A 22401-nucleotide genomic window follows, 5' to 3' on the forward strand; every position below is an offset into this window, starting at 1 on the left:
ACAATTATTTCTGTTCCACCTCTAATTACTGAAGCTTCTGATCTCAGTTATATTTACTTATTCCTGGCCCAGAATCTTTAAAAAAATGCTAGGAATCTGGGAGGCTTTATGAATCCCTAGGTTTCAGAGCACAAAACAGGAAACTATCTCAAATGCTCTAAGTTGATCCATCTTTGTGTTCCAAGCACAATACCCTGAAATTCCACCTGCTGGAAGTCTGGTGGTGTATGCAAAGGGATGTCATGGTAATTTGAAAACTGTTGAATACAGAACAGAGGCTTTTCCTGCCCTCAAACTCACCACACTGGTTTGTCTGGCTCATTACATGCCAAAACTTTTGATTGATGTGCTCACTTCAGTCACGGGTAATTTTGACTCATATATTAAGTATCTGCCGCTTCCACTCCATTATAGTTCCTTGTATGGGGCAAATCAGAGCTTGGGTTTTGTCTGTATTGGGCTGACCTAGAGCCATAGTGTGCTTTTGTTTGCATTCAAGTAGGAGGCAAGCTAATATTTCAAAACTAGCAAACTTGTACAATCTCTGCTTTTCTTAATTGTAGGGATCCCTGTGGTAAAGAGCTTTTTATTGCTACCACATCACTCTTTTAAGAGCCCTGAGGAAGTCAGAAATGTTGTTAAAGGCTTTCTAAATACATACAAATTCTTTTGAAATCTAAGAGATTTTGTGGATTGATACAATGTAACCAACCCTGGCAGCATTTCCCCTCTCTTTTCTGTTTGTATTTGTGGAAGGCATTGTGTCCTAATAGTAATTTTTGGCTATGCATCTCAATAGCTGTAGTAGATTTAAGGTTGAGGATAGTTCCTTCTCTGCTTCCTATAAAGAATACTGATTTTAATAGCAGTCATGACAGAAATGGTAGCTAATCATTTATTTTTGGGTTAAATTTTAGGTTCTGTATCAATTCACACCTGTTTGCATAAAAATAATAAAAATATAATTCAATAATATCTGTGAACCTTGCCTGTATTTAACATGAGAATTGAAATTAAAAGTTAAAGCAAAAATCATCAATAAATAACTTTATTATAGTTTATTTTTCCACATTAAACAAATTTGTTAATGTTATTATTGTTAGTATTATAGAATAACAAATGATTTTTTTTTTTTTTTGCTTTTTATACCACTTTATTCCAACCTGAGCACCTCAATATAAAACTAAACACTGGTGAACTGTTTTCCTTACTAATTCTGAATTACTGTAATGTACAAGTTCTGCTAGCAGTTCAACAGTTAAATAGATTAAATCATCTGACACATGGTAGATTTCATATAATGAAAATACCTAAAATAATTAATGCAATATACTGAACCGATCAAAATAAAATGAACTTTGGAAAACAAGGCTGTAAGATTGTTACTAACATTGAAGAAATGATTTTCACTGGGACATTTACACTGGCCCTCAAAAGAGCATGAAGAATCTTTCTAGAATAAAATAAGATTTGCCAAGTTTTTCAATATTTTCCTTTTGATAACTTTTAGAGAATGTGAATTATTAAATATATTAATATTCCAATCTGAAGTTTTGTAAAATATGCAATCCAAGTGATAATCGTTAAATACCTAACATGGATGCAAAGTGAAACTAGAATGAAAGGATGAACATGATCAATATTTTGTAAATTACTGAGAGAAAAGAGACTAAGCTAAAAGTTCTAATCTGGGGGTATGTGAGAAGCCTCTTTCAAAATATATTTTTGGCACTGTTAGTATAAGAGAATATAGCAAGATGAACAACCTCCAAGTCAAATCCTTTTCCATTTGAGCCAAATAGAATAAAATTGCCCATGGAATGAAAGTTTGTAAATATTGCATTATTTTAACTCATGGGATCCTTTTATCTGAACTACACAATCCAAGTAAAGGGAGCCATGGGATTTCCTACTTTTAGATCCCAGTCTGGAGAAACCAGGCAAAATGTTTGTTTTCCTGAAGCTTGATCAAATTTATATTTATTAATATTCAAGCTCATATTACACAGGGAGGCATTCATTCAGAATTTAAAATAATTTACTTATTTTTAACTTTAAATACAAGTTTTAAACAGATTAACTAAAGAACATGGGTCAAATCCAGCTTGCTGTCTGTTTTGTAAATAACGTTATTTATGAATCCTTTCAGGCTATAATGACAGAGTTGAGTAGCTGTGGCTCTATGGCTTGTAACATATAAAATATATGCCATCTAGCAAAAAATGTTAACAATACCTGATTTAAAATAAATATTTTATATTAAAAGGAGAAGTATTAATCATGAAATCTGAATAGTTTGAAAATATAAAATATTTCAAAAATGAAACTGTATTAAAGTATAACAAGATAACTTGAATTTTATTCCTCTTCTCATAAGTTCAACATAATTACCAAGTTATACTATTTTCAACACATTGAATATTATAGATCATGTCTCAGACTTACTTATTTATAGTTTTCAAGGCAAAAAATATATAAAATCTGATAAATCTAAAGAATATATTAATGTGTTTATTCAAATACTTCTTCATCCATATTCCAGTGGAGAAACAAAATATTTTAAAAGGGTTAGTTTTTCAAAAATTACTTTTCTGTTTATGTAAGTAAAATAACTCAAACTTCTCTAAACCCTATTTTGTTTGGCTTGGTTTTTGAGTTCTTATGAGGAATTCTAATTTTTGAATGAAGGAACTCAAGCCATAAAAATGTCACTGCTTTCTTTCTGAAGAAGCACAGCACCCATAGGATTATAGCTCAATTAGAAAACCGGAAAGACTCAAATGAGGTACTCATCAACTTTCACGCTATGGGTGGCCAAGAAAGAGACAGGCACTGCTGGAAGAAGGTGACTCCATTCCCTCTTTTTAAAGAAGTCATCAAGAAAGCAGCCATTGCTATTATTGTGTCTCCAAGTCAAAGGGGTGGCATTTACCTTCCTTAAGCACCCTTCAAGGTTTAATGAGTTCTTAGAATAATGGCATAGCTATACATTATATTTTAATTATATCAAAGGATGGAGATTCTGGACACAAGTGAGGAAAACAAGAAGATAAAAGAATATATTTACTGGAACAATGGAACTGAACAAAAATAGAGTCAGATAACCCAAGCAGAATAAAATCGTAAGGGTTGGCAATAATTTATTGGGTTCATTAATTCTACCCTGAACTTTTCCACTTAAATCTTACTACAATTTTATTACTACAATATTATTACTTCATTAGTTCTTGTAAAAATTGGTGACATATGAATCACCTTGGGATTTTCAGAAAATTCATATACTGATTCCGTATTCATATAGCGAGGCCTAACATTTCGTGTTTTTAACAAATTCCCAGAATAGCTGATGCTGCTGGTACACACTCTGAATACTCTGAATAGCAAAACCCTAGATGGTAGCACTAAAGATTGAAAATTAGATACGAGAAAAAAGGCAAATGCTTTATTTCTGAGGAGACTTTGGTTGTTATTTTATCTCATTACTCTTGTGCAAATGATTCAAAAATATAAATAAAAGCTGCTAAAACTTAGTCCAAAAAGAACTTTTCCACATATATTCTTAGTAAGGAAGACTGAATTTCCTATATGTAAAAATATCCTTTCTTATCCAAGAATAACCATTCTACTTCAGCCTTAAGATGTATTTGGATTGCAACAAATCTAAGTATATTTTAGGAGGGTTTTTAATAAATATAGACAAGAAAAATGTTTTCAATATCCTTACATGTACATTCTATATTTTTGTGTGCTCTTAATTAAAACAATTGTTAGTTTTGAATATTTTCCTTTTCAAGGGTATAAAATATTTAGCAAAACTATTTCATGGGTTTTCTTTTACTAATACATGCATTCATGTGTATGTATCTATTGTTAACATTAAATTAATGTATGACTGAAAAAATTAGTCTTGAAAAATCACAGATCTAAATAGACTTAAATAATTTTAAAACTCTAAATAAAGGTTATGAGTACCAACTAGAGCTTAAAATTTTTTAAAGAATCATCAAATTAATATCATGTTCTCCAGATTTTTAAATTTTAAGCTTTAATACAAGGGATAACAAACCGACATTTAACATCTTAACTCTCTAATTAGTATCGGAAAAAAATGATAGGCTATTGTTTACTATGAAATGAAACATATCCAAGAAAATATACACATACTTTCTGGTGTAGAAATTCATTGTTAGTAATTGAAAAACAAAATTAAATTTATGATTTTTTAATATGAACGATTTCCACTGAGTATTACAAAATCTATTTGGCGATACAAATGCTATGAGCCTAACCACTAAATTTAGTGGAGAGATTCCAAGGGAAAAAGGACATGTTAAGGGATAGTGAATGAATATGTACTTTTGTGAGAGGAAAATGGCAACTGAATTTCAAGAAATTTCATTATAAATTTTTGGACTTATTCAAAGCAATAAACAGGACATAAAGAACATTATTAAATTTCACAGGAGGAAGTAAGAAATCCACTTAGCCTGTCCCTAATCTCTTAGAATTCTTCAACTGAACACTGATAAAATCTGGGATTATCTGATATTCATTCTTCTCCTCTTTTACATTCTCCCACTAATTTAAGCTCTACAAGGGTTGGAATTTCTGGAAATACAGCCAAAGAAAAAGTATTCTGAAACCCTGAACACCTTTGACATTCAGAAACAATACAACTTGGCAACTTCACATATTCCCAATAACAATACAGAAAATAATTTCCCCAATAAATATGTTAATATAGAATTGAAAAGAGAAACTAATCTGCTTGAAGTATCAATGATTCCATATGTTCAGGGTTAAAGTAAATTAAACTTAAGAAAAGGGTGGACACTGACATAAGCATTTTATGAATTAAGGAAACAAAAAGGAACTGATACTGAATCCTCAATTTGGCTACAATTTCTATTTACTAGCCAAAAAAAACCCCACATGTCTTATACATTTTCATTTTTTCTGAACAACACTGCTAGATATTTGTTTCATTTACATAATAAGAAAATATATTCAAAGCTAATTATTTGCCTTCCTGTACTATTTTATCCACCATTATAAAACTTATAGACTTTAAAAAGAAAACAGCAAATTATCCATTGAAATGTACTTAAAGTCTAATTTTGCGTCCTCTGCACAGAACAATTCCAAATACTGAACTCCTTTTCATCTATAACAAAAATGCTTATCTATTCTCCAAAATCAGCAAAAGCATTTCATATCATTTTTCCCCCAAAACGGCCAATTTTGCTTTCTTCCTATGACTCCATACATTTGTCATGAGTCTTTTGCTCAAATATCAGCTGAAAGGGTAAGACAGAGAAATACACAGTAATTGTCTCCAAATAAAAATTCATAGCCTACAAATGTGTGTGTGTGTGTGTGTGTTTGAGCCAAAACTGTGTAATTTGGAAGTGAACTACAGAAAGCTTCCAGGTAGCTCTATCAGAAGCTATTGAACTGATTTATTATAATCAGTCCACTTGCAAAGATGCAAGCAAAGGGAAAGGATTTTATTAACAGAATATACCGTTCTTTATAAGCCTTTGCTTTGATATCTACAGATGACAAAGGATCTGCTTTGGAATCAGAATGTGATACAAATGTCAGAGATGATGGATAGAGTTGGAGGGGATGATTATCAGAGCTAAGCCATTGGAAACACCAAATAGGTATATGTGCTGGGGGGCTTTATATTTGTTGTTCTTTCCCCTGCTCCTGCTAGTGTTCCTGTCCACTACAATAAATAAGGGATTCTTTACATCCAGACTTTTGGTTCTGGCTAGCTGCTAATTTGTTCCAGAAAACTAGCATGCTTTTTTTATTTCGGTTAAATGAAACTATTTCCTATTTTAAATATTTTCCCCCATGTCCCTTTAGGTCCTGGATAAGTTTTTCTATTTTCCTATCTATATTGTTTGCTGAATGACTGTTTCTTAACTCCAAAATAAATTGGAGATAATAATTTTCATCTCAATTTACTGTTGGATGCAACTATTTTTCTGCAAATACACTTTTCCCAATAACTTTTAAAACTGTTTTTCTAGGCATTTTCCTAGTGAAAAATACACATTTAAGAAAGCTTAAAACTTTGACTTGATTCTTTGGAAAACCTGGGTGGATATTTTCCTACGCAGACAAAGAAAACATGATGATCTGACTTGTCCAGGGAGAGCTCTCTACTGGCAACACAGTGCCCCCTAAAGTTATGCTTGAATTTAAATGTCACAGTGTCTCAAAATGAATAATAGATTACTAAAATGTCACTACTTGACTTCATTTCACCGGACACATCTCTCATAAAAAACACAACTCAGAAAAGAAACTATACATTTTTATTTTATTTTAATGATAATCACAATGTTCTATTTTAAATGTTCTATTGTTATTATAGATTTCTCTACGCCATTGAAAATAGCAGCAATAAAATGAAATATGTAAATGAATGAAGACAGTTAAATATTTATTCTGATGTAAAACATAATAAAATTTTACCTTAACATTTTACTGACTTTGTGTCTGAATCTAAGATTTTTGCTGACATAAGCAGGGTAATTATAAAGATCTAATCTAATATTTAGTAAAATATATAACAATGGCTGTGTCTCTGCCAAATAATTGGGCAATCAGTAAATAAAAGAAATATTAAAAGAGAATGAATATCGAATTTATTCATAAGCTGATAGCTAGATTACTATATAGGATATATTTGTAAATTTTACTTTAAAGTATATTATGTAAGTAAAATATTGCATTGATGTTTTGTGAAAGTGAGATAAGCTCAGCTTGATAAATCAAACAAGCCAGCCATGGCATTTGTCTGTTTCATGTAAACTAATTTTCTTTATAAAACAAAATTGCTTTTCAATCTCTCATCTCTTAGAACAAACAATTAATTTTAGATCAACTCTCAAACATACTACAAAATAACAGGGTGTCTTAAAGATGATATAAAATTCAATTTTTATATATTCATCTTTTTTTAGGATTTAGGTTCTAAAGTCCAATTTTTCTTACTGCTTCTGGTAGAGCCTTAGGCACCATCTTGATGCTGGATACACACGACGGGAACAGAAATTGCGTCAGGTGTTATTTAGTCCATTCCTCTGAGTATGCTTCTTTTGTTTAGCATTTGAAGTAATTTGTCAAGATTAGAAGGATGAAACTGCAAAGTGTTCCCCTCAATTAAAGTTTTAATGTTTTCTGAAGATTAAAAATACATTCAATGGCATTCATAGTAGACTAAATGTAATAACCAAACATCAAGCATAAATTTTTTACTGTACTGCAACTTTTGTTTGTGAATGTTCAAAGACAAGGAAACATAAAAAACAGTGGAAATTTTATATTAGAAGAGATGTTTAATACATATTCAAGTTGAATAATTTTATTATAATATTATTACTCAATAATCTCATCAACTAGAGAGAGTTATGAATTGTACAAATTTCTACAGTATATTTTGCTTTGGGTCAATGTACAACCAATGGAAATAGACGAAGGTGTGCTTTCAAATCCTCTTTTGCATATGTAGTATTCATACTTTCCAGGCCAAATTGACTAAAATAAAGTAATTTTGGGGAAATACACTGACTTTCAACTGAATTATTCCAACGTCATTTCATTCCTGTACCTTCTTTTTGGGTCTTAGGAATAAAAGAAAAATGACACTAGTTGACTGAGAATTTAATCACCTTGGCTCCATCTATGGCTTCATTTAATCCTCACAATCACTTTGTGAATATATATTGTTATTTACTCTAACAATATGAGCAGTCTGAGGCCCATACAGGTTCTCTAAATTCCCCAATGACAGATTGGTAACAAATACGAAAGGCGAGTAAAATTTGTTTTTCTCATTTCAAAGGTGATACTCATTCTGCTTTATCACAGGGGTTAATGCATACTTGAAAATGGTTCAGAAGTGTATACAATTGTTGCTAGCAAGATGGAGTTTGACACACGCCCAGTAACATCAAACCACTTGTATGGTGATGCCTCATGAATACATCTAATTTGTTTGAGAATTTCTCCAAAGCTTTCTCTCCTCTGATCTAAGATAATAATTTTTAGAACCAATTATTGATTTTCTAGACCTAATTACCTTTTGTATTACATTTCATGCTTTTAATAGAATCTTCCCTTAATTCTTCAATTTGCTATAAAACAGATAGTAAAAATAGTTGAACATTCTCACTGTATCTTGTTATCCCCAGTACTTTGAAAAACATAAACTCCCTGTGTTGCATTACTATTCATCATAGTCTGTCAAAATAATAGAAGTAAAAATAAATATTTAAGTTACTTCCAGAATTCTATGATCTGGAAATATGTTCATTTCATTTAATAAGTACATATTTCCAAACTTCTGAACACAAAGCAATGCAAAAATTATATTATTGTCAATTTAATGTATTTTTTAAAAAATTGAGCCTAGAATATAAATATAGCCCTAATTAACACAGTGACATTTCTTAAAATAGAAAATTTAAGCATTGTTTTTTTTATGAAATTATGTTACTGAGGTATAACTCATATATATAAATGTTATGTATAAAATATATATCCAAAAGAATACCATGTAGAGAAGAAAGTATATGTAGTAATCAGTTTCATAAATTAAACCAATATTTAAAATTCATGAGGCTAGTTAACAGTAGTGATAGCTATAAAATGTGAATGCTAAAATGACACAATTGATCTTAATCTGTTTTGAAAATCTTAAATTTGCATGTGTAATTTGCATGACTAGAAATGGATGTAAATAGAATCTTCATTATTTAATTAGAGTGAAAGATAGATAATGAGGAATAGTAAAACTCTCAAAATCATTCTTTTCTTTCCTTAAAATGTCACCCAGTGTTATACAGAAGCTTCTTATCATTAATACAGGGAGTCAAACAATTCATGGACGATGTGTGTTATGAAAAAAGCTAAGCATGGATTGCAACTATTTTTACGAATTTAATCCTATTTTTAAAGTCTGATTTTCAGTAAACTGTGGAGCCCTGCTATAGTTGGTGAAGGTAGAAAGTTGTCAGTAATCCTACTCCTCTCCACTACTTTAAATGGCTGAGGTCACTTTGCTTCGCAAGTCCAGGCCTTCTCCTGAAGGAAGCTTCCTGGAGGGCATACCCTTGCTCACTTTCTCTTCCTTCCACAGTAGCCCTGCATTCAGCCCACACAGGGATGCAGTGTGCGCCTTTCTTCTTTTTTTCCTCAGATCTTTGATCCCTGGATTATTTACAGCTGATGATTTCTTTCATGTTCAAAATAATTCTGCTCAGAGTGATTATCAGCTGGCAATATTTTTGCAAGATTTTCCCTTTAATGAATATGTATATATTTTTCATTAAGTATTGCCAGTTTCAAAGAGAATATTTCCCAGGAGGTATATTAGAAATAATCTTACCAGAGGAATATAAGAAGACAGGATGATTTTTAAGGAATGCAAAGAACTATGAAGAAAGACATCAGCTTCTATCTTGAGAACTAATTTGGAAAGCACTCTTAAGTGTAAATTAAATACATATAATACATGCATAACTAGGTAATCAACCTGTGTTACTGGTGCAAACAGGCCAGGTAGATTCTACAGATGAATCTTCTTTTGGCTAGTCCATTTTGCTGCTTCCTCTTAGTAGAAAAAGAAATAGCTGAAAATGTATGTATGTATATACATATATATGTGTGTTTGTATAGAGAGAGCTATGGAGAGCTAACACTAACAGATGCTTCCAAGTGTAAAAATTGAGATATTTTTCCTCCTTTGTTAGGCAATACGCACATAGACACACACATACACATACACTATATAGAGACCTCTGGGAAGTAAAAATCTGACAATGTTTTTCCACAGATTTTAGCTGTTTTTTTCTTCAAATAAAAATCTGTTTTTCTGAAAAATTGCAGCTATGTAGGATATCTGTTTAAGAAAAAATACCATTGCTTAAAAAGTAAATATTAAGGCATGTATCTAATTTATCAAGCATCTTTTAAGAAAGCTTGTCAGCTTTCAATATCAACAGAGAAATTGTTAGTATTATCTTTTGATATATGTTGATTTGTCCTGAATAAATCCCAATTAATATATAGTATGGTATATTATTGAAACACACTATTTTATGGTTTTTCTATTTATATATGCAAAAAATTCACTTATTTTGAGTCTTTTTATTATAAAAGTATACATATAAAATATATATTATAAAGGTATACTAATATAAAGGCTTAGATTTCCTTAATTCAAAAATGAAGGATTATGCTTCTTAAATCTCTGGTTATTTTTTAACCCACAACTTAATTCACCAGTAAAATTTCCCAGAACATTACTAAGTAAATACATGAAAATCTCCTCTGAACTACGAAGGCAGAAAGAGCATTATAATTTCACATAAAATATTTAGATTAATGCTAAAGGTCATACATCTAATGTATTCAGGAACCTTGTTTTTTTTATTGATAAATATTTGAAGAGTATACATTATTTTCTTAAGATTAAGGAGTCCAAATCAATAAAGTGTTATTTTTATTAATGAGTGAATAATTTAAATTGCCTTTAAATTATAAAATTACAAGCACAGAATTAGCTAAATATGGTTTATCTGTCACTGAATCACTTATATAATTACCTGTCCCTATATTGACTTATGAAAATCTTAAAGGAGAAAAATATTCACTGATATTGGAACATTTCAGTATTTCTTTTCACATTGCACAAGCTCACAGGCAGTAATCCTGTGCTGAAAATACTCACATCTGTTGTTAATGGGTCAGTGAACTCCACGGGCACTCTACCTGAAGTAGAAGCGATAAAGCACTGGTGCACCATCAGGTGATCTGCCATGGCAATATGATTCATTGTTAATTTTTCACCTGGGTCAGACACCTTTAAAATTAGTGAAATCCTCTCTTATAATTAGTTTCTATGAATAGCAACCTTCTATTACAGAATAGCTTTCCCTTGAAATATTACTTCACATTCATTAAGACACATTTTCTTCTCTTTTCAAAATCTAATGCCCAGAAATACATTTGTTAGAAACATGGTTCTTTCAGATCACTTTTTGTATATTTTCCGTTGTAGAGAGTTATAAACATTAAGGTTTGTTCTTCATTGATTTCCTATTTAAGTAGATGTGTCTAAATTATTCATGCATAATTTTGTATCTGTAATGATTTCTTTTGCTAAGTATTTTCCTTGTTTGACATTTATTGTACTTAACAATACATCCATATTCAATGTATTTATGACATTCATTTATTGTGTAAAGAAATTACATTATAAAATCATGTAGAAAAGAAATAAACTTAACATCTGTTATCTTCCCCTTTAGATTAATTTCTTAGACTGTAGGCTTCTATATATGGCATATAAATTTAAGTAGGCTACATTTACAGTTTGTTGAGAGATTTAACTTTTGTATGTTTTTCAGAAATTAGCATGCATTTTTATTTTGATGGCAAAAATGTAACATCAATAAAAACATTTTGAAAAACGATAGAAATTAATCCTATCAACTGAAAATAAAAGCTATTTTGTGCACATACAAGCATTTAAATATATACATAGCTTTTATTATCATGCCATTCAAAAGCTTTCTCTTCTGCTTTATTTTATATTAATTAAAATACATTTTATGCATTCGATTAAACTCATAATTTTAATTTTGATATTTGTCTTTTATTTCAGAAGATCAGGATAATATAATATACTTATTTATTTATTTTTGGATAGTTGGGTTGTTTTCACTTAGTTTTAATGTTGATATTTCCTTAATTTTATTATGGCAATGAAGCAATTTCATGAAATAATTTTTTTAGCTTTGAAAAAATGTTCTCTGAAATAAATTCTATAGAGTAACATACTTAATAAACATGATCCTTGAAAATGGTTTGGTAAGTTATTTCAAACAATGAGTTGCCATTTCATTAAATTGTGACTGGCTCTGAATATTATATTAATTAGTGGGTTTTGATAATTTACTAGTGTTAAGTTCATGCCTCAAAAACTCTTGATTTTCATATCCTTTATTACTGGTAATATAAATCATATTTTAGCTCTTAGTCATCATTTATAACAAAATCTGTGTTGTTCATATTATTTGCTCATTTGTATAATGAGATAAATGTATTGTCATATGTGTTGAATAATATTTATTAGTAAATATTAATGAGAATATAGATTATATCCTCAACCTGTTGATGTACCCTTTGTTACATTATTTTAAAAATATTAATTTAACTATTTTCATTTTATGTGGAAAGCAGACAAAGATCCCCCTCCAACTTGTTCATTTCCTAAGTGCCAGCAATAGCTTGGGTTAGGCCAGGGTACAGTCAGGAGCCGGATTCAATCCAGCTTGTTCATGTGGGTAGTTTAACCCAAGTCCCAGAGCCACCATCTTCCTCCTCATGGAATGCACATTAGGTGGAAACTGAAATTAGAAGAGGAGCCAGGACTTAAACTCAAGCATTCCAATATGGGATGCTGGCATCCTAAGAAACATCTTAACAGCTGTTATAACATTATTTTTTACATAAAAATCAGAAATATCATGTCTGCTTTCCTGTGTGATATTTTACTTTTTGTTTCCTTTTGTTTTTAAATACTTCCAATAAGAGATAAAAGTATAAAGAATTCAATGAGCACACAAAGGCTTAATAAATTTTAAAATTTTGCCGTAATTCTTTCATATATAAACATTATATACATAAATATAAATACTATATTTAAAGCAGGAGTGGATATATTAATATCACTTAATGTGGAATTTCTGATAAAGATAAAATGAAGAAAGAAGTGTATGCCACTATGGAAGCTGGCATAATTCAGGAAGTACATTTACCAGTATCTATATTCCAAATAATATGGCATCCATACACTTCAGTGTAGATACAGAGATACAGAGATACAGGTATGTATTTCTGTTCCTAGTTTACATCATTTAGTCTATTGACCTTCAATTCCACCCATTTTGTTGCAAATGTCAGATTGTGAAAATGGAAAACTGCATTAAAAATAGACCAAAAAGTCACACTTTATTAGCAATCTTAGTTGATCATATTGACTGAGCCTACAGTTTAATTTTTAATACAGAATATTGAATTACTAAGTTTACTTTATTCCTCTTCCTTATTGTTTCTTTTTTTTTTTCATTTAAAGCAGTTCTATTTATTTTTTTCACAATCATGGGACCATTCCTCCCAATCACCAACAATTTTTTCTAATTTTTATTCATGAGGTGTGCTATAAACAATATAAAATTCTAGCTTCAGAGTTTCCAAGTTAAATTTACTGTTGTTTAGATTTTTCCTACATAGTCTGCAGCCTCATAAATTGTGTTGTCCTCCTGTGTTTGTCTCTTCTCTTATTCCCTTTTGAAAATCCCATTTGCCCATAATTATGTATTGAATTCTTGCCAGGATAAAAGACAATAAACACAAAATGAAATGAAAAAAAAATACCTTTAAGCTCATGAAACAGAGAGTGTAGCTGAAAGTTGCTTATTCATAAAAGTTATAGAGCATTTTCTAAAAATATATATTTTCATGAGCATTCTTCAGACAGTCTAAATTGCAAGTTGTGATAATATCTTACTAGGCTCTGAAATCCTATTTTTTTAAACAATTATACTACATAGATGATATTTAGAAAAAAGCAAGATTGGAAAATACTTGTCTATTGACTTTATTTAGTCATTGAATACTTAGCCTAAAATATACCTGTCAGTTCTCCTGATAGCCTATGAAAAATCCATTTGTATTGCCTGGTCATTGGGTCAGTAACCTAGGTAGTAAATCCTCTTTTTTTTTTTCCTCTAATCTATGGTCTACTGAACATATTGACCAATGCCTGGGCTGATAAGTGTAGCCACAAAGCTCCCACACAATGCTTCCCAGATTTCTTCATCAGGAAATAGCGAACTTTCATGCTCTCAGATGATTTGGGACAGAGATAAATACTGCTAGAATAATCCTGGGTTAAAGGACTAGAGTTTTGAGGATGGAAATTTCCTGTGTTCATTATTTTATTGCTGATGCAATAACTTCTTTGGGGGAGTTTATTTTCATTTTTGCAAGGCTTGTTACTATTGGTCATGAACTACCATATATTTCTCAATGGTTCAGCTGTGTCAGAATGACAAAATGAAATTGAAATTAGGGCAATAATTCAGAAAGCCAGCATTTCATAACTCAAAATTCTGACTTACAGGAAAGGGTTTGGGGAATAGTCAAATTATGTAGTTGAGCACTCTCCAATTGATCCTCATGTTTGGAAACAATGCTAGGTGGATCACAGTTATGATAAATGGTTTACATTTCCTATACAATTGACAAGGGAAGTCTACTCACATGGTATAAGGAAAAATATTACTTTAGAAAATGATGACAAGCACATGCATTCATATTTTTTAAATCCATATTCCTCAGATTCATGGTTTTCATATCATGTGTGTGTACACACAAACACACACACTGAAGAGGGTGAGACCTAGCCTCTCCCCCCTGGCTTGTTTTCCCTACTCAGATTACAGATTCCTACTTGCTTTAAATTACTGCACAAGAGAGTGAATTATTTGTCTTTGGGAGACACACATAGGCCATTATTGATACTTATAAATGATAATCCTTTCTCACAGAATGGCAAGATTACCCCTCAATGAATCATACCACATTCAAAATCACCTTTCAAGATTTCTTTAATGCTTATTGCCTGTGAAAAGATTACAGTTAACTTTTTGGTGTTCTATTCTCAAATATTAATAGAATAGGTATTGATTGTTCTAGCATAAAGTACAGAGATAGGATAAAGAAGCAAACCAAAAATCCAACACGAATAAATCAATGGGAAATGCAGTTATAAGGAAAGCCGGGAAGAGGGGGATGAAAATGAAGCCCTTCTATCATATAGCATACTGGTATTTCAAAATCAAACTTAAAAAAGAAGACAACCTCTGTGTGTGTAGGTGTGTGTGTGTGTGTGTGTTCGAGAGAGAGAGAGAGAGAGGGAGAGAGAAAATAAGACTTTTTTTTTTTTTCTTTGCAGAACACACTCACAAATTATTAGAGTGCTCAATCGAGACCCAACATAGAGAAAAAGTAAACAGTGAAGAAGAAATTATCAACAAAGTAATTCCAGGACAATTTGCATATTATAGAAACCAAGCAAATGCCCATAGAAATTCATTTTAAAAGATTCACACCGAGGTATAGTTTTGTGGTGTTTCAAAGCACTGGGAGAAAGAGAAGATTCTAAAGTTTGCCCAAGGTGGTGGGGAAGGAAGAAAGGTTTACAAAGAATACACACAGCAGTGGAGAGGATCAGCTCTGACTGGACATTTGCTTTTGATTGGTTCATGACACTGTACCTCCTCACTGAATTCTAATTATGATGTACCCCATTTCACATGAAGAACAAAACAAAGAGGTAAGGTCAAGGTGAGTGAAGGTGGGATGTGTGGATGAGGCGCTGTAGATACTTTTGCTTCACCTTTACTTTTCTCAAAGACACGCTGAATAATGGTTTTTCTTTCATCCTCAAATGAACTGATCATTTTAGGATTCAGTTCTCATTTTGGCTTTGAAGTTTCCTTTCCAACTTTAATTACCTTTGATGGTAGGGTAAGACTCTTTTGCTAGGGAAGAATTTATATACTTAGGTTAATGTAGCATAAATTAAAAAAAAAAGAAAAAAAGCCTTTTGCTTGAAGCAGCATTTTAAATTGTAAGGACACGTTGCATTGACACACACTCAATAATATTTAGCAGCTTTTAACTAAGCTGGTGAGTACTATTCTTTCCCACCCCCTCTTGGATACAGCTGCCCCTTCCAGCTCATGTACTGTTTTTTGCTGATAGACTGATGTCTTTATTTAGGGAGTTATAAAGAATTGCTTCCAGTCATCAGCAGTTTCAAAAACTAGCCATTGAAGGGGGATAAAGCCTATTCAGAAGATGGATGACAGCTTTTCATTTGAGGATCATACAGAAGGATATTTCCTTCTATAAAAATAGATTCTGCAGTGTAGCTTGAGACTTACATTCTGCAAGGATCGCCACTGTAAAAATGACACTGGAAATTGAAGACTAAAAGACAGAGACAATTGTCCCTTTCATGTAAAAAGGACCACACATGACAAAATTATTCCAAAGTTATACTATCTAACACACACATGCAAAAGCTTTCTGAAATTTGTACTAACCTTCACGTCCTGGGGCATTAGACAGTGAGAAGAGCCTCTCTTATTGAAATGCATGTTTTGTTTTCCAGACTTGATTCTGTTTAATGCCACTGATGAAAAAGAAATAATGTATATCCAGGTAAAAGAAAAGAAAAATAGGCCATAAGTTTGATGCACACATCATTACTTCACGTTAATATCTATCACTTAAAGAGATAAACATTTTAATTAATTAGTTAAGAAGGAGGTGTATAACTGTCACCTTTTTGTGACTAAAATATTTAGAAACCTTGAATGCTATTTTTGCATTAATTATCATTTGGTTAGTAATTGGCACTCCAGAATATTATCCTGTTTTACTCTTAACCTGTAAATCTGAAGGAAAGAGAAAGGTAATTAATAAGTAGACTCCATTCACTTAGGAACTCTCTAAAATACATACATCGCTTGGATTATCTATGAATGAACACTTTGCTGGCCACTGATAATATTTCTATGCAGGTTTTGCTAAACAGTCTGCTGTTTTTCTTAAACATTCTCTGTGTAGTACACATTTCATACTCCTAGGTGTTAAATCCTACTTAATCTAAGCTAATTCAGATAAATCATTGGACTTGCATACTGAATACTGAATAAACTTTCTGCAAGTTTATTGAGAAACACTTTCTTGGGATGCCTCCTTTGATTTTCTACTGTCTAAAAGCTGGAGATACTACTGTTTTTATTTCTTTTCTGTTTGCCTATCTTATATAATGGTAATAAAATATTTTAATGTGTACTGTATGACATTGTTATGTCTCCTTATCTTTTAATGAAAAAAGAGACAATGATTTCTGCCTCTGAAATACCAAAGAATAATTTAATTCAAAGGTTACTTTCCTTATATAGTGGCTAAAAACATTGCCCGCCAAATTAAACTGGCAAGAAATGCAATGTTATTTTTCAAAAACACAATTCAGTGTGCCATTTCAAGTCTTTATTCCATCAGGTGTCTAAAAACTGACACTCTGAATTGAGACTCCTCTAAGTTCTTAAAATCTCCTCCTTTTATAAAGCCACATCAAGATATTGAGGAAGAATGTCTTTTCTTTGAGGGTTATCATCTATAAGCTAGTACTTGTAAAACATCTTGCTCTCTTCTGGTCTTCAGAGTTGCTAATGTGCCATTCTTTGTTACTGAAAGCAAAACTATTCTAAGTCTAGCTCACTTTCATCCACTATTGAGCCACATTGAGCCACATTGTGGGTTTCCTGGAACTCATAAGGCTATGTGAAGTTCTTTGCCATCTTGATAACACCATGCATGCTTCAGCACACAGCACATAAGGAGAGTAGGTAAAACTCTGAAGCTGTCAGGTTCTCTGTCATTCCACAACATTGGGGAGATCTGTGTCTCCAGGTTTTAACTGCAAATGGGGTACTGGTTCTCTGTGCTATTAAGTGGAACTTTGAAGTTTGTTTTCTTTCAATCTAGTGCATCCCCCTTGCCACGCATACACAACAGAAGAAACATGCTTTTTCCCTATTTTAGACTTCCTTGTCTTTCCTCTGGTCTAGGAAAAATATTTCTACTAATGGAGGCAGATTTGACTTTTCAGTAGGACTTTTAAATTGTTTTAATATTATATCCAGAATCAAAAATCAAAATCTAAGGACTTCATTTACTGAACTCTTCATTGACGTTTAATTTCTCTTTGAGAAGACAAGTGACTTGTAGTTTACTTGCCGAAACAGGGAACTATCACAGGATTAGGGAAATAGGAATGAATGACCAGCCATTCCAGTAAATATGTCAAGGTATGCCCTGACAGATAACTCAGTTGTAATTTATCTCCACAATTACAGGGTTTTAAAGTGACCCTTTTTTTTTTTTAAGATTTATTTATTTGAAAGGCAGAGTTACAGAGAGGCACAGGCTGAAAGAGAGGTCTTCCATGCACTGGTTCACTCCCCAAATGGCTGCCAATAGCCAAAGCTGGATCGGTCTGAAGCCAAGAGCCTGGAGATTCTTCCAGGTCTTCCACATACTTGGGCCATCTGAGAGCTGGATTGGAAGTGGAGCAGCTGGAACTCGAACTGGCACCCATAGGGGATGCTGAAACTGCAGACAGTGGTTTTACCCACTGTGTCACAGTGCTGAATCCTCCCTTCCTTTTAATTGGATAAAATTAATTAACTAGATAAAGAACACAATAATAAAAATAAACAAAATTATTTTGAAGGATTCAGTTCTTACCAGTGTCTTTGATCACAGATAACCAACCTATCAACATTGTGCCATAAAAATTCATTTATTTTTGATGATTTTTTATCATAGCAAATGTAGTTGTTGATTTTCAAGTATTATTCTTTAAGATCTGTAAGTTTAAATAAAAAGTATAAAAATTTTTAAATATTTTCATCAAATGCTTCATTTTTGATATCTGAAAAACAAGAATAATGTCACTGAAATATTGAATGTTAGTTATTAGAGTACTTGTAAAAAATTGAGGCAATATTGGTTATTGGTTGTAGAAAGCTTCTGCAAAGTGGTATCAACAGATTGGAACTTTATACTAGAAGGGATATTTTGGAATAAGTTTCTATGAAGATGACTTTTAATAATAAATTATGCCATGTCTTATTCATGAGTGCCCTTAATCCTCTAAAACTGATTTATCATTATTTATAGCATTAAGTCACTGTGTAGATTTGTTCATTTATTTATTTGATAATTGTCTGTCACCCACCAGAATGCAATTCACTTGAACAAGACTTCACTATGCTGCAATGATTTCCCTTGCTCCTAGGACATACTACATGTTTAATATTATTGAAAAAATAAACCATTGAAATCATAAATGAATCACTTTTACATTTATAAATTTGGATATCCAAAATAAAGAGAAAATAGTAAATATATTCATGTAATGTCATTAATGATATTTACATTATAATGAGTATGTGACATTTAAAATCTAACAAGCGACAATCTAGCTTGTATTGACTGACCCTTTACTTGTTGTTACTAAATAGACATTTGATAAAGCCAAACAGTAGACAGCTATAATCAAAATGACATAACACTAAGGGGCAGAAGTGTCTATCTTCCTGACAGCATTGAAACTGACAAATATTTACCTACATAAATTCCTCCCACCACACCAACTCACTCACTTGAGTTTTATGAAAGCAATTTGGAAGGATAGTAGCTTCACACTTGGGGAAGAGCTGCTCTCACTAGATTAGAACTTCTACATTTTGTTCCAGTCTACAATTTTAGGCATTAGCATATAAGAATAGAAGAGTAGTATAAGAACAGGTGATAAATATGAATACTTTCATTGCTGGATTTTGAGGAACATCAGATAACTGCTAAGGTTTTTTTTTTTTTTTTTTTTTTTTTTTTTTTTTTTTTTTTTTTTTTTATCCAAATGCTAGAATTCATATATAAGGAAGGAAAAATGACTTATATGGCACCTGGGCTGCATGTGCCACAGATGTGATAGGCACACAAGAGGGAAAACAGAGTATCTAGATAAGAAACTACAAGACAGAAATATGGTCATTAAGTGACATCTTAGAAAGTGTGAACACTACAGATGAGATTCAACAAACAATGGTAGAATGGAGGCATTCAAAGACAAGAGAGAATCTCACAGATGTGGGATCAGGATAGTTCTAGGAGTGTTGGAAGAATTATGCAGTGATATGCCATTAAAACGACTGCCTTGAGACTGGCATTGTGTTATAGTGGGTAAATCTGCAACTGCAATGCCAGTATCCCATATTAGCGCAGGTCCAAGTCCTGGCTACTGCACTTCCAATACAGGCCCTTGCTAATGGCCTGGGGAAAGCTCAGGACACAGCTCAAATGTCTGGGTCCGTGCCACCCACGTGGGAGACCTGGATCAAGCTCTAGGCTCCTGACTTTGGCTTGGCTCGGTGTTGGCTGTTGCAGCCATCTGGGGCATGAACCACCAGTTGGAAGGCTTACCTATCTCTCTCTCTCTCTTTCTCGCTCTCTCATTGTATATGTGTGTCTTCACTCCTCTTTCTCTCTGTAACTTCAAAATAAGTAAAAAAGTCTTCAAAGAAAAAAGACTCTTTGAAGAAAAAAGAAGTCATCATTTTTATCATTCACTGATTTTGTTATATTGGTACCCCTACCACAGCAGAAACAAACTAAAAATGTAATACTTAGATCACAACTCCTGAAACTATGTCATTTGGCTCATAAGAAATGTTCTAAGAAAATCTAACCCACCAATTGTAGAGAACAATCATATTTAGGTGGACACAGGGCATGAGGCGTCTACTAGCAATGCAGGTAAGAGAATATTAGGAAATATTGAATTTCAGACCAGTGAATTCAAACTAATGAATTTGCTCTTTATTCTGTAGGAAATCATGACCTGTAGTAGGCTTTCAGGGTGTCATGTTTTCAAGCTAGAATATTCACAGGCTTTACAATATTAGAATGAGGTTAATGAATTATAAACTAAAAGCTAAAATAGAGTCATATATTTCAGATTGCCAGAGGAAGTACACACTGAATTTATAAATGTATTTAATGGGAAATAAATTCCTTTCATCATTTTCCTTTCCCTCTAGTCATATATCTTTGAAATAAAATCTTACATTAAAGTATCTTAGTCCATTCTCTTTCTTTCCTTTAACTCTCTGTTAAACTTGCTTTTCTAAGAGAATGTACTTCATTTGGCTTAATACAACTTCCCCATAGAAAAAAATACAAATTTTACTATTTAATTTGTTATTCAATACCTATCATAAATATAAATAAATCCACTTTTATCTAATAGTTCTGATAAGTTTCATCACATCTCTAAGATCATATCCCTATAACCATTCCTGAACTGATTTTGAATCTCTCTGTGGAAAGGCTGGGAAGAAAATAATATGAGAGACAGCTATGGAAAGAAAGGAAAAAGCAAGAAGAGATACTTCTGTAGAACCTTGTCTATATTTTTCAAAATTAAGTAGGACTTTTTTTTTTTTTTTTGACAGGCAGAGTGGACAGTGAGAGAGAGAGAGAGACAGAGAGAAAGGTCTTCCTTTTCTGTTGGTTCACCCAGCAACGGCCCCTGTGGCCGGAGCGCTGTGCTGATCCGAAGCCAGGAGCCAGGTGCTTCTCCTGGTCTTCCATGCGGGTGCAGGGCCCAAGGACTTGGGCCATCCTCCACTGCACTCTCGGGCCACAGCAGAGAGCTGGCCTGGAAGAGGGGCAACCAGGAGAGAATTGGGTGCCCCGACCCAGTGTGCCGGCGCCGAAGGAGGAGGATTAGCCTACTGAGCCACGACACTGGCCCAGTAGGACTTTTTTTTAACCTCCAAGATATGAAAGTCTCCAAAGATTGTTACATCCACTCAGTATTACAAAAATCAGTGACAGTCACAGATGAATTTTATTGAAAATGAGAAGCAAATGAGAGGCAATGAGAGGCAAGGTAACCAATCAGGACCAATACTCTTTAACAGAGTGCAGCCCACAACAGTGGGTTACACAGCTTTTTATTGTATTCTGTCCACTAGGGCTCACAATTTCAAACCGGACCCCTGGTATGTAATGAACAATAAAGAGGAAAAGCAAATGGTTATAAGATAACAGTTAACCATAACAAACCCTATAACAGATCCAAGATGTGGTTGTAAGATAACAGTGAAGGACACATTTTGGTCAACCTAGTTCCTGGGAATTTGGGCCCACATAGTTTCAGAAGACACACCCTTAGCCTTTAGCTAGCAAAGCTAATATGTACAGAAGCAAGAGATCTGCAATTAGCATTTAGCCACACTCCATTTTGATTCTGATTTTACAAGATGAATGCTATCTGTTCAATATTTTTATTTATATTCTGTATTTTCATTTTATTTGAAAGAATGAGAGACAAAGGGAACTGAGGGAGAGGTCTTCCATCTGCTGGACTATTCTCTAAACACCTGCAACAGCAGGGGCTGCACAGACAAAGTCAGGAGCCTGAAACTCAATCTGGTCCCTGACATGGATGGCAGGGACAAAAGAGCTTCAGTCTTCACTTGCTGCCTCCTGGGGTGCACATTAGCAGGGAATGAGAATCAGGAGTGCAGCCTTGACTCAAACCCAGGCACCCCAATATGGAATGTGGATGTCTTATTGTGACTTTTTTTTATTATGATTATTTTTTGACAGACAGAGTTAGAGAGAAAGAGAGAGAGAGAGACAGAGACAGAGACAGAGAGAAAG

The sequence above is a fragment of the Lepus europaeus genome, chromosome 3 (assembly GCF_033115175.1).
Source record: "Lepus europaeus isolate LE1 chromosome 3, mLepTim1.pri, whole genome shotgun sequence".
In the NCBI taxonomy this organism is placed as follows: Eukaryota; Metazoa; Chordata; class Mammalia; order Lagomorpha; family Leporidae; genus Lepus; species Lepus europaeus.